General features: G+C 35.4%; 1 protein-coding gene and 1 long non-coding RNA gene across 2 annotated transcripts in view; one reads left to right on the top strand and one right to left on the bottom strand.

Annotated features, from left to right (window-relative positions):
* The window catches only part of LOC309620036, a 131,677-nt gene extending 118,458 nt beyond the window's left edge, over nt 1-13,219 (top strand). Inside the window, exon 2 of the long non-coding RNA XR_014239394.1 lies at nt 3,675-13,219. This is a non-coding gene — a long non-coding RNA (uncharacterized lncRNA). The remainder of the gene's footprint in view (nt 1-3,674) is intronic.
* Nucleotides 1-13,597, bottom strand: part of LOC309619905 (melanoma-associated antigen B18-like) — a 329,434-nt gene that overhangs the window by 76,693 nt on the left and 239,144 nt on the right. The window lies entirely within an intron of this gene.

The raw sequence follows: 13,597 nt of genomic DNA, 5'->3' as shown, positions 1-13,597 counted from the left end.
AAAAATTAAAAAAAATAAAAGTAGTAGATTGAGTCCATCTAAATTGAGTATAAGTAATCCCATGACTTCTGTTTCTGATGAGGGTGTCAGAACTTAAAGCACAATGTAATAATTGATTTACTTAATAATGTACTTGTTTCCCAAGTTTAAATTATATCGTGTGTTAATTTAAAGATAATACAAGCCATCTAATATTATTTAGAAAAGTTCTTAACCAAAATGGCTGCTAAAAGGGGGAAGTTTCCATTACCTGGAAAATTCAGTTATTTGATATCCGCTTATTATCGTAAGACATCAGAAAAATGAATATATATAGTAATTATTTGGTTATTTTTTATCTACAGTTGTATAAATTTAAGAAGCTTTAGTACTTTGAAGAGAGCCTCCCCAATGCAAATGTCATCATCTCCAATGAAAACTTGGCTATCTCACTTCATTGTTGCTTATAGTTTTTTAGGTATTCCATCTCTCCCCTCATAAAAAATGGGGCTTTTGTGGGCACATACCATCCATTACACATTTTTGTATAACTCATAAGACATAGTGTATTTCCTGGCACTCTAAGAGCTCCAAAATCAAGGCTAAATAAAACAAAAACAAACACTCTAGAACTGGGAAATTTACACTTCGAGACATTTGGTAATTTCTATAGCTCTTTATAACTGCCAATATAAAATATCACCTTAAAGAAATTTTCAATTCAGAAGATTTTAATCTTTCCCAAACTTTACATATTAAAATGTCACAATGGTTATGTTAGATATTCCAGTGACAGCTCCCCCACTCTCACTGGGACTGACAATGGGAGGAAACATGGTTTCAGAACATTACATATCTTTCTCAGTAGGAATTTGGATTGCTTGATGTAATATGTGCAAAAATGATTTCACAGTAGTTGAATTAAGACAGCTGTACTTTAGCATATGCCTTTACATGTAATTCCCTTGTTAACAAAATTTGACTTTCTCGGAGGGTAGCTTTCTATTTCGATTACTTTTCTTATTGAAATGAGAAGCTTCCCTAATTTGTCTTTTGTAGATGTAGCAATTTCATAAGATGTTCTCAAATTCATTGACACATCTACCACCAAGAGGTAAGTCCTGTTCCCTTGAACCTAGGCTGACCTTAGTGATTCTCTCATAAACAATAGATTGCGGTGGATATGATACCTCATGACTTCTGAGACTAGGTAAAGACAGTGCTGCTGCTGCTGCCGTGCTCAATGGGATATTTACTTTCAAAGCCTTGAATTGTTGTGTAAGAAATCTGACTACCCTGAGGTCAGCATGCTCTGAGGAAGCCCATGACACATAGAAGGGCCCTGTTTAGGTATTTTGGTCAGCCGACACAGCTGAAGTCCAGGCTGACAGCTAGCATCAAGCACCAGAAATTGGAGTGAAGGCACCTTCAGATAATTTCAATCCCCAGCCATTGACTCATCTCCACTGCGGAGTCAGCCTTACTGAGGCCCTAGGCATTTTGAAATACAGGCAAGACATTCTCACTGTACCCCGTCTGAATTCCAGACCACAGAATCTATAAACGTTTTAATATGTTTAAGACTTTTTTTTTTTTTTTTTTTTTGGTAATTTGTCCCATAGTAACAGTACGTAGACAAGAGGATCAATTTAACACTTTATCTTGCTGGAGGAATTAGTGACGAGTCTCATATTTTGTGCAGTGTTTTTTTGTATAACCTAGGCAAGCTATAAAACTACACAAAAACAAACTGGATATTTAAGGCCAGACCATATGAATCACAGGGATCCCTAGAAATTTCTATGAGTAACTACTGATTTTCCAACGAAGTTTATATGGGCATATAAGCAGCTTCATGGTAACCAGCTGACAGGTGGTCGACCACTCATGCATATGCCCATGCTTGAACAATCAGCACTGCTGACTGGACTTCATCAATCTCCAAAGTACAATGCAGAAGCTTTGTTATTAGGTATCAGCAATGTCTAATTGCAAAGGCAACCGTAACTTTTTAAATCTTCCAATGCTTACTATACATTGGCTGGAATATCCAGCATGATATATGGTTACTCCTCTTGTCTGGTATTTTGTTTATTTCACTGTATCAAAGTCATTTCTTGCTTGTCTTGTCCTCACTAGTTCAATTGCATATTCCTTGGAAGCAGAGACTGTCTTTTTCAGTTATAAATCTACACTAGCTTAGCTCAGCATTTCCCTTTAGGTGATCAAGGCATAATTGTGAAAATAAAATTCTAAACAATGATAGCCTATGTCATTGTCGTTGTTGTTGTTGTATGTCTGTATGTCTTGAAGGGTAAGAAATGACCTAAATCTAAACATTTGGGATACCATTTTCTGTTTTCCTGCAAGAGAATCCTGTAAGTTTGTGCTCATAAACAAAGCCTGAAAGAATACATTCAGAATTTTATAGGCTTTTTAAAGACTCTTCAGACTCTTGGGAAGTGAAATTTTGGAGAGTATCACTGAGAAAGGGAGAGATTCATTTTGTAATTTATAGATTTTGGTATACTTTAATATTTTTTAAATTTGAGCACATACATGTTCCTATATAAATTTAAAACAAAAATTCATACTCTGTATAGGTCACAATTAAAATTGTCTCTAGATTTCACCTGTGGAATGCCAACAATAGTATTTGTTGCAGAGACAAATGCAGTATAAAGGGTTTTGTGATTGCTTTTGGCTCATAATTTTTTTCTTGATTTGAAATTATACTTAAGTGTTTTTAATCACACAAAAAATAATAATAAATGAAGAGGGCAGGAAGAAACTTGTAGTGATGGATATATTAATAGCATAGATTGTGGTGATGGTTTCACACATTTATACTTATCTTCAAATTTATTAAGTTGTATACATTAAATATGCATAGCTTTCTGTATGTCAATCATACCTCAATAAAGTGAGTTAAAAAAAGAAATCTAGGAATGTCATCCATTTAAACTTGGGGCTTATACACTTATACACATTCTATATTCAGTCGTTGATAAATTCTAATATAGTTATAAAACACCAATGGAGGTTTGCCAAAAAGAATTAATTTTATTTTCTGCCCTTCTGCCCAGTTTCAAGGACCCCATAGTTCAGGTTTATATCAGCCCAGGAGTCCTGCTGCTTCTGTTTATTTTTTGCAAGGCTTTTTTCAAATTGAGATAAAATTGATATACAATAAATATGCACAGATTTTGCCTGTTCAGTTTGATAAGTTTAGAAATTTTATACACCCACCCAAAGAAATGAAACATTTCAATTAGTACATAAAGTGTCTTCACATCCTTTCCAGGAAGACCTTGCATTCATTGCTCCCCACTCCTGGTATCAAAAACTTTGATTTGTATCACCACAGATTAGTTCTGCATGTATTAGAGCTTCGTATAATAAAATAATAGGGTATGCCCTTTTTTAAATGTCTGGCTTCTTTTGCTTAACATGATGTCTGTAATTATCATCCATGTTATTGTTTGAATGAGTACTTCATTCCTTTTAGTTGCTGAGTAGTAGTCTATGAATGAATGTATCACATTTTTTTCATACATTCACCCGCTGATGGACAGTTGGGTTATTTTTTGTTTATTATGAATAAAGCTCCTAGGAACATTCTTGTATTAGTCTTTTTGTGGACATATGTTTTAGTTTCTCTTGGATAAATACTATTCCAGATGTAGAAAAGTCAGGGGTTTTTTTAAAATAAATTTATTTATTATATTTATTTTTGGCTGTGTTGGGTCTTTGTTGCTGCACCCAGGCTTTCTCTAGTTGCGGCGAGTGGGGCCTACTCTTTGTTGCAGTGCGTGGGCTTCTCGTTGTGGAGCACGGGCTCTAGGCATGCAGGCTTCAGTAGTTGTGGCACACGGGCTCAGTAGTTGTGGCTCACAGGCTCTAGAGCACAGGCTCAGTAGTTGTGACGCACGGGCTTCATTGCTCCATGGCATGTGGGATCTTCCCGGACCAGGGATTAAACCCGTGTCCCCTGCATTGGCAGGAGGATTCTTTACCACTGCGCCACCAGGGAAGTGCCGAAGAGTCAGGTTTTGATGTCAAGATCATGCAGGCCTTCTAGAATGAGTTGGGAAGTGTTCACTACTCCTGTACTTTCTGACCATTTGTACAAGATTTCTTTACTGTTAGAATTCGCTGGTAAAGCTTTCTGGGCATCAGTTTTTCTTTATATAAAGGATTTTAGCTATGAATTCAGTTTTTATAACATATATAGATACTCAGATTTTTATTCCATCTCATATCAGTTTTGGGAAGTTATATTCTAAGGAATTTGTTCATTTTATCTAAGTTGTTGAATTTATTGACATACTATCATAATATCCCCCATTATCTTTTTAGTATCTTCAGGATCTGTAGTGATTTCTTTTCTTCTATATCTGATATTGATAGTTTTTGTTGCCTCTCTTATCTTGTAAATCAGTTTTGTTAGGGGGTTATCAGTTATTTTGATCTTTTCAGAGAACTAACTTTTGGCTTTATTGATGTTCTCTATTGTTTGTCCATTTCTATCTGATTGATTTTTTTGCTCTAACCTACATTATTTCATTCTTCTTATTATAAGTAAAATAAAGATACTTAAAATTTTTGAAATGTATGTTTACCATATGTTTACCCTTTCTTAATATTCTTCATTCCTTCTCCAAATCTGGACTTCCATCAAGTACATTTCCTTTCAGACTAAAGAATTTATTTTAGCATTTTCTATGCTGCAAGTTTGCCAGAGAGGAATCCCTTATTTTTTTCCTCTGAATATTATCCTTATTAAACCCCTTTTTTCTTTCTTTTTATTTTTAAATCTTAAGACTTTGAATATACCATCCCATTTCCTCCAGCCTTTACTATTTATGATAAAAAGTGTGGCATAATCCTTATCATTCCACTGTATGTATGTATGTGTCTTTTTTCTTTTCTGCTCTAAAATATTCTCTGTATTTTGTTTTCAGCAGTTTTATGATTATATACCTAGCTGTGCTTTCTTTGTATTTATCCCATTTGAGGTTTGCTGACCTTCTTGAATCTGTGGGTAAATATATTTAATCACTTTTGGAAAGTTCTTAGTAACAACCTCTTCTGATATTCCTTCTGTTACATTCTTATCTATACTTTTCTGGGATTCCAAGAACATGAATATTGTGCGACAGATATTGGATGCTCCATTCCATTTATTTTTAGATTTTGTATTTGATTTGGATAATGTCTTCTGTTTTCCTTCAGAATAACCTGTCTTTTTCTCAGCTGCATAGAGTCTGTTGTTAAGTTCATTGAATGAATTCTTTGTTCATGGTATTATACATTTCCTTATTATCTTCCATTTCTTGTAAATGTTTATAATTTATAGTTTTCCTGGCTTTAGTGAATTTCTACATTTGTTCACACATGTTGCTCTCCTTTGGCATTATATCCTTTAGCCTACTTATTCTAGTTATTTTAAAGTCATTGATTAGCAATTCTAGCATTTGGGCCATCTTTGTGTCTGCTTATATGGAATATTTCCTCTCTTGATCACAGGTCATTTTTTTAATTCTTGTTTTATAGAATTCCTTATTGTATGCCAGACATTGTGCATGAAAGGACAATACGGACTGAAATAATACTATGTAACCCCAACATTGGATATGCCTCTTCTCTTGAATCAATAGATGGGACAACAAATTCAACTTAATCAGTTATTGAGTGGGGTTTGAACTTTGTGTCAACTTTAGTTAGATTCAGTTCATCACTGGCTTTCAATATTTCGAGTCAGGGATCATGAATTTTATTTCAGCACCATTTGTGATCTGAACAATGGTAAGACAATGGACTTTTTGTTATGCTTTTCAGGCTGACTACCATCTTTCCAAATGGGGAGAGATCACTCTCTGTTTTGTGGCTTTGTTGCCAGATTTCTAGTTCCTTTAAGTTTCTCTTTGCTTGCCACTACTTATCAGAAACTTTCTACACCATCAGGTTATCTCTCTCAGCCCTGCTGCCCATCCCCGATCTCCAGAGGGCTACTGAGGTAGACTCAGTGGGAATTCTCCAGCTCTCCTGCCCTGCCCTCAGCTTTCAGCAGCTGGTGTTCTGCCTCACAAGGCCTCTGGTGCCTTGAGGGAATTTTTAACCAGTGCCCTCCCTGCTGTCAGTTTGTGGAAGTCAGCTGCAGTGCACTTGATAAAGATTTGCATTGTCTTGGAGTGAATTCTCCCATTTCTCTGGCTCTGAGTTCAGCCTTCAGATGACTGCTGCCTGAACACCTCAAGGATTCTCTCTCTCAGGTCTCCTTCCTTGCTCTGGGGAGTAGTAGTGCACTGTACTACTGTGCAGTCAGTGAAAGTTTGTAGGAAAGGTTTGGCAGGTCAGGGCAGGCTCACTCTGCCGCTGGAGCACTGCAGGATTCTAATCCATCCTGTTATCCCACTCACACCCATTAAAAGTTTGTTTAAAAACTGGCTAGTTTTTCCTTAACTCCCTTTATGGAAGATTTCTTCTCCTCCCACTGCTCCATCAAGGTGAAAGCAGATGTGTACCTCTTCTTTTCTAAGAGCTTTCTGGAATTTAGTCTATTTGGATTTATTTGCATCTTCAGCTCTCTTACAGGCTTAAGAATTATGTATGTCTAATTTATTCAGTTTGCTTGCACTGTTAAAATGGGAGTAATTGTTTCTTGAGAATTTTTATATACTACTCAGAAGTGAAATCTCTGATGCTTTTTTAAAAACACTTGTAAAATATAGCTTATTGCTCATCTCAAAGAGCTATGCCCTATTCTAGTAACTCTCACTTATTTAAGGACCCAGTTTGTCCTCTGCTCACCTTGGACATTCAGGCATATCTCGTTTAATTGTACTTTGTTCTACTGCACTTTGCTTTATTTTGCTTCACAGATACTGTGTATTTTACAAATTGAAGGTTTGTGGTAACCCTCTGTTGAGCAAGTCTGTTGGCACCATTTTTCCAATAGCATTTGCTTACTTCGTGTCTCTGTGTCACATTTTGGTAATTCTCCCAATATTTGAAACTTTTTCATTATTATTTTATTTGTTATGGTGATCTGTGATCAGTGATCTTTTGATGCTACTACTGCAAAAAAATTATGACTCACTCAAGGCTCAGGTGATGGTTAGCATTTTTTAGCAATAAAGTATGTTAAAATTAAGGTATGTATATTGTTTTTTTAGACATAATGCTATTGCACACTTAATAGACTGTAGTATAGTGTAAACATAACTTTTATATGTGCTGGGATACAAAAAAATTCATGTGACTTGCTTTATTGCAATATTTGCTTTATTGTGATGGTTTGGAACTGAACCCAATATATCTGAGGTATGCCTGTATTTCCAACTCAGTGGCTAATAGAAAGGAGAATAATGATATCTTTTTAGAAAGTAACATACCTGCATTCTTTAACAAATTATTACAAACTTGTCAGTTTATAAACAATAAAAATGTACAGTCTTACAGTTCTGTAATCAAGTGTGGCACAAGTTTCATTGGGCTAAAAATCAAGGTTTCAGCAGGGCTGTGTTCCTTCTGGAGGCTCAAGAAGAGAATATATTTCTTTCCCTTTTCCAGCTTTTAGAGACAATACATATTTCTTGTCCTATGTTTCCTTTCCTGTATTTTCCAAGGCAACTGTGTCACACCTCTCTGATCCCTAATATCTCCCTTCATAGCTCTCCTCTCCTGTCTTCCAATTTCACTTCTAAAGACCTTTGTGATGCCATTGGGCTCACCTGGATAATACAGGCTAATCTCCCTGTCTTAAGGTCAGCTGATTAACAACCTTAATTCCCCTCTCCCACGTAATCTGACATATTGACAGATTCTGGGGATGAGGACATGGATATATTTGAGGGGCCACTATTCTGCCTACCACAAGACAACTCATATCTTGTCCTTCAAAATTCTCAGAAATTGATTAGTGTCCTTTTTTCAAGAAGACCATTCTAATTCTTTAGGACTTTACACATGCTATGATTAACCCTAATTCTAGTCACATGGAAACCATTATGAAAATTTTTAAAAATGTATCGACACAACAAATATAGCATTTTTATCAATATTAATAAATTTTACTGGACAGACATGTTTTCTATACTTTTATAATACATTAATTTAAAGTAAAAGGCATGTTGGAATTTAATCTTAAACTTATTTTCCTAAATAAATGAACAATTAAAAGTAAATTACACATTAAAATGCTTGTTGTAGCACATATTTTATTGGCAAGTCCTAACTAGCTTGAGGCACTATCACATATCCCTCTGATAGGGGAAAAATATCTATTGATGTGTCTTGTTTTGGAGACAACATACTATGGGGGTAAATAATTTGCTGAGAATTGGCTGGCAGAAAGCAAGTCATTTTTTATAGTAATCCAAGCATTTTAATGGAGAGCTGTTTATCACGCTTTCCTATTATCACTTGGTATTTGAACCATAAAGGTAATTAACTAGGAATAAGTGATCCGAATAATATGCCTACACCTGTCCACCCTTTATCAGCATGACTTTATGATGCACAGTGGTAGGAGAAATGCTTTAGCTGGGAGGCAAAAAATAAAATATTAATGCTTTTAATGTTGAATGCCTTTATGCCTTTGGAACAATGATTCAATAATGTGAGCCAGGCCTTGGGATTTAAAGGTGTTAGGGTCACACCTGAATAGCATAGTAGTTTTTTGCCAGCCGCAAGCATTCTGACTCAAAACTTCTACCTGAAACTATCACTAAAATCCTTCATATGTTTAAATGATACCTACCATTACTTAGCAATATTGCCATGCCCACTGGCTGAAAGGATTGATAGCTAGAATTTGATTTTTAAGATACTGTCTGTGAGATTCTTGCGTATTTATAGAATGCTTAATTATAAATAATTAAAATAACAACAACAAACCCTCAAGACAAATATCAAGCTTTTGTTTGTTTGTTTTCCTACTTTTGAGATGATAGAACATCCAGGGTATTATTTTATTTTGTGATGCAACAAAATATCCTGCAGAATGAAAGCTTTTTTTCTTTGATCATGGAAACTAGGCTTTGGGAGAACAACATACAGATGTGGGCCATGGAGAGAAAATAGAAACTAAAACCCAATAAATTAACTAGTTAATTTAACAAGGCCCAAACAAGTAAATAGTTTACCCATCTAAACTCAGGGATATTTGACATAGGGTCTATATCTAAAGTTAAAGGCCAGACGTCAGGGGAGAGGAAAAGAAAAGAAGAAAGGGAACCAAAAAATACGTCTAGAGCTATCTTTCAATCATGAGCACACACTGAGTACATCTGTAGAGCTTTATAACCAGGGCCCCATACCTGGCTTTTCTCTTTTGTATGTCAGAGAGCAACTCAGGCAGATGTGTTTCTTATGATTCCAATGTGTAACCTGTCTTGAGAATTTTTACATTAATCTATAATTTAAATTTTCAGAGTCCAAGTCACAGAATGCAAAAGTGAAGAGCCAGGTATACCAATCAGCATTAACAGGAGTCAGATGTATAAGGGCTGCATTACATAAACTACCTATGGTTTTTCAGGCTCGCTCTCTCATGTTTCACACAGGCCAGTTGTTGGGATGGTAGTATTTTGAGGAAGAGGTGCTCACCCAGTCAGAGGCGTCAGAAGCGAAGGAAGAGCATCCTGAGGAGTCATTTCATAGGCGAAATACATTATTTGATGTCATGGAGAAAAATCAATAAGTTGGTGCATTGCCTTTTTTTCATTTTGAATCTTTTGTTTGGCTTTGTCCTTATCTAGCACCTAAGAAAATACTTGGCATATCCAGAGTCAACTTAGCAAAACAAATACAGAAACAACTGCTATGAAAATTCTACTATTCAGAATTGGGGGAGGGTGTGCTATACATTTAAAAAAAAAAAAAAAGGCCATCTGGTTGTTTATTCACACCTCTATAACAAATGCTATATAACTACAACAATAGTAGTTATTCATATAGTTGTAATATATAAATATAGTTTGCCCCATTTCATGAACTGCCTTAATGGTTTTATTCTAATCTTTTGTTATATAATGATGAGTATGTACACATTAAAATATATGCTACACAAAGGACATACATGAATTATCAAAAAGGAAAACAATACTACAAATGTTTGTGTCGGTATAAAGAGTTGTCTTTCACTTTAAAAGGCAGTTTTTAAAATCCAAAATCTGTAGGGCCAAATTATTAGTTGTTTATTCACGTTATAAAGCAGCAATATACTTTTGAACAGATATAATAAGTGGTTCTTAAAAAGACCTCCACTAATTTATTTAAAATATGATTTAACTCACACACACATACACACACACACACACACATACACCCCTTTACTCACACACACCTTTCAATCAATAGCCAATCTTTACAAAAGCAGTTATGTTGTACACAGTAAGGAAACTCCTTTGGTACTTGTCTGGAATTGCAAAGTATCTTTGTTGAAAGGCTCCTTTAGTCTCTAGAGATTTTTTCCTTTTTAAATAAAAGTAGAGTGTTTACTATAATAGCATGATACAACTAAAAGTGCAGAGTAATTGTCCTTCTACTCAGCAAGCATAATTACACTTTGTTTTTATATTCTCTCATCCCCTTTAAGGTCACCAACAGTTTTGGTTTTCCTCAAGGACATTCATAAAAGAAGATATAGCTCATATTTATATTTTCTAACGTACAAGGAAGACGTTACATGTGCAACCATTCAGCTATGTTTTCATTGGTTAAATACCATAATCTGCATTTACTTACTTTTTGTGTATTATTTGCTTTTCTCGAATTATAATCACTGCTTTCTGCTCTGTCATTATTTTGCATGCCAAATATTAGGATTTTCCATCCACTGTTGTTATGTTGGGATTTTCGATGTTTTAAACACACTTAATTTAAAAACAAAATTGTACACTTTTTTATCTTTGTTGATTTTTATCACATCTCTCATAGCATTTTCTAATGCTAGGGGGGAAAATGTTGCTTTTTCAATACAATCTGTTTTGATGTTTAAACAAAAGAGACAGTTTTATTTAAAATATTTTTTAGTTCCAGCAGGACTACACATTTGTAAATATTCTTAAACTCTGCCCTATTATTTCGCTCCATTAAAATATGAAATTCTCTAATGCACCTAGCATAATGTGCTCTGCTTCTGACATTTTCTGACTTAACATGAGAAACATCATAGTATGTGGAAAAGCATGAACCAGACTGAAATCTGGTTAAATCCTTACCTCTGACAATGAATAGGTGTGTGAATTAGGACAAGTTTATTGACCTCTCTAAACTGGGGGAAACATGCCCACTCGCCTTGATCTTGTGAGGTTTAAATGAGACAATGATTATAAAGAAATGAGCAACAGTAAAGCCTTATCATAATGCAATGAGTAAGGTACAAAATCGTCAATCCACAGTGAATCCACATGATGGAGCAACTGTGAATTTAAGGAAATAGTGATCGGTGCTAACCAGCGCACCTAGCTGGTGGCAGTTCCTGGTTTTCAATTCCCAGATTGAAACTCGCCCAGTCCTAGTTACATGTCACCTGCTGGGGTTTGTATATTTGATTTAAATGTCCATGGGAATACTTCTGGGTCCCATGACCAAAGTGGCCAGATAAAATACAGGATACCTAGTTAAATTTGACTTCCAGGTAAACAAGAAATTTTTTTTTTTTTTTTTTAGTACAAGTTTGTCCCTCAAGTACTGCATGAGGAAGAGAGAGACATAAGTGATAAAGTGAAAAGATCTTTGACTAGTTCTACAACTTGAGTTTGAACAATAATGTAACGTGTCTTTAGGGCTTGGGATCATCATTTCCAGGCCTAGACTGGGGGATGCTGCAAAGCTTCCATACAAGCCCCACATCCTATATGGTGCCACATTTGCCACATCCTGGAAAGCATAGCAGAGCATGGAAGAAGATGTCAGAGGGTCTTAAACATTTTTGTGTCACAGAGACAGTCTGGTGCCAGTGAGCTCCTTCTCAAAATAATGTTTTTAAATATATAAAATATAATATATGGGATTGCCAAGGAAATCAATTATATTTTAAACTACTGTTGTCAAAATAATTTAAAGCATATTGTGATATTGTAACATATTTGCTTTTTTTAAAAATTTCTTTCTTTCTTTATTTTTTGGATGCGTTGGGTCTTCGTTGCTGCATGCGGGCTTTCTCTAGTTGCGGCGAGCGGGGCTACTCTTCGTCGCGGTGAGCGGGCTTCTCATTGCGGTGGCTTCCCGTGTTGCGGAACGCGGGCTCTAGGTGCGCAGGCTTCAGTAGTTGTGGCACGCGGGCTTAGTTGCTCCACGGCATGTGGGATCTTCCCGGACCAAGGCTTGAACCCGGGTCCCCTACATTGGCAGGCAGATTCTTAACCACTGTGCCACCAGGGAAGTCCTATATTTGCTTTTATTAAGACATTAAATAATAAGAACTAGTAGAGAATCTAAAAATCTCTGTAATTTCAAAATAGTGATGGGTATAAACAATAATTCTAGTTATGTGAAATAATTTTAATGTAATTTAAAAATTAAATCTCTTGGTGAAAACTCATAGGTACTGTTAAAGCTACTATAGGATGTTGCCTAAATTCATAACCAAAGAAAATGCCAAATTGCAGTTGGATATTTGTGAAAATAAAGATGTAGGATTTTTTCTAATCCAAGTGTACAGACCTCCTGAATTCTAGCCGTAAACCCCTTAGGGTACAGTTATTTTAAGTTAAAAATCCCTGATATAGACAACAGTATTGTACTCTAATCATGTAATGTGATAAATATCACTGTAATGGCAATCATATTATAATATATAAATGTATCAAAGTAACATGTGTATACCTTAAATATATGCAATGTTATATGTAAAAAATATTCAATTAATTATCCCTGGGATAATATACTGGCTCTCTGTGGCTTAGCAACCCCTCCAACATTTTATTATGAAAATTTTCAAATTTAGGGCAAAATTGAAAGAGTTTTATTAAACACCTACATACCTCCTCCATGGATTGTATCATTAACATTTGACTATATTTATCATCTATTCATTACTTTATCCAACCATCAGCCCATTTGTTTGTTGATGCATTGCAAAGTGAATTGCAGACTTCTGTACAATTCTCCCCTAAATATTTCAACATAAATATCCTTATTTGTTTGAAGTTCATATTTCTTTTGCGGTAACAGTCATGCACAATGAAGTGCATAGATTTTAAGTGGATACTTACTAAATTTTGAGAAATGCATACACTTGTGTAACCCAAATCTTTATCAGGATATAGCACAAATTCCTTCGTTTTTCTTCACAATTGCTGACATGGCTTGTTTTTTTTTGTTTGTTTGTTTTTTTTGTATATGGGTGATTTGGAGCCTCCTATGGGCCACCTCCCCACCTACTATGACACAACAGAAAGAAGCTGAAAGGGTAGGTGGACCATCAGAGAACTGGGGTTTTAAAGATAACTGGCTCAAAACTGAAGGCCTGGTGGCAGGATGTGATCATAGGACCATATGTCAGCAGCACTAGATGATAGGGTTTGCCCCGAGAGAAGGTGATTCCAGCCAGTTCAAGGAGAGCAAGGCACTACATGTAAAGGCAAGCAGGTCAGTGTGATCTCCT

The sequence above is a fragment of the Balaenoptera borealis genome, assembly GCF_965194805.1.
Source record: "Balaenoptera borealis genome assembly, chromosome: X".
Classification (NCBI taxonomy): Eukaryota; Metazoa; Chordata; class Mammalia; order Artiodactyla; family Balaenopteridae; genus Balaenoptera; species Balaenoptera borealis.
The sequence above is the reverse complement of the archived record's forward strand: the minus strand, read 5'-3'. Positions and strand labels throughout refer to the sequence as shown.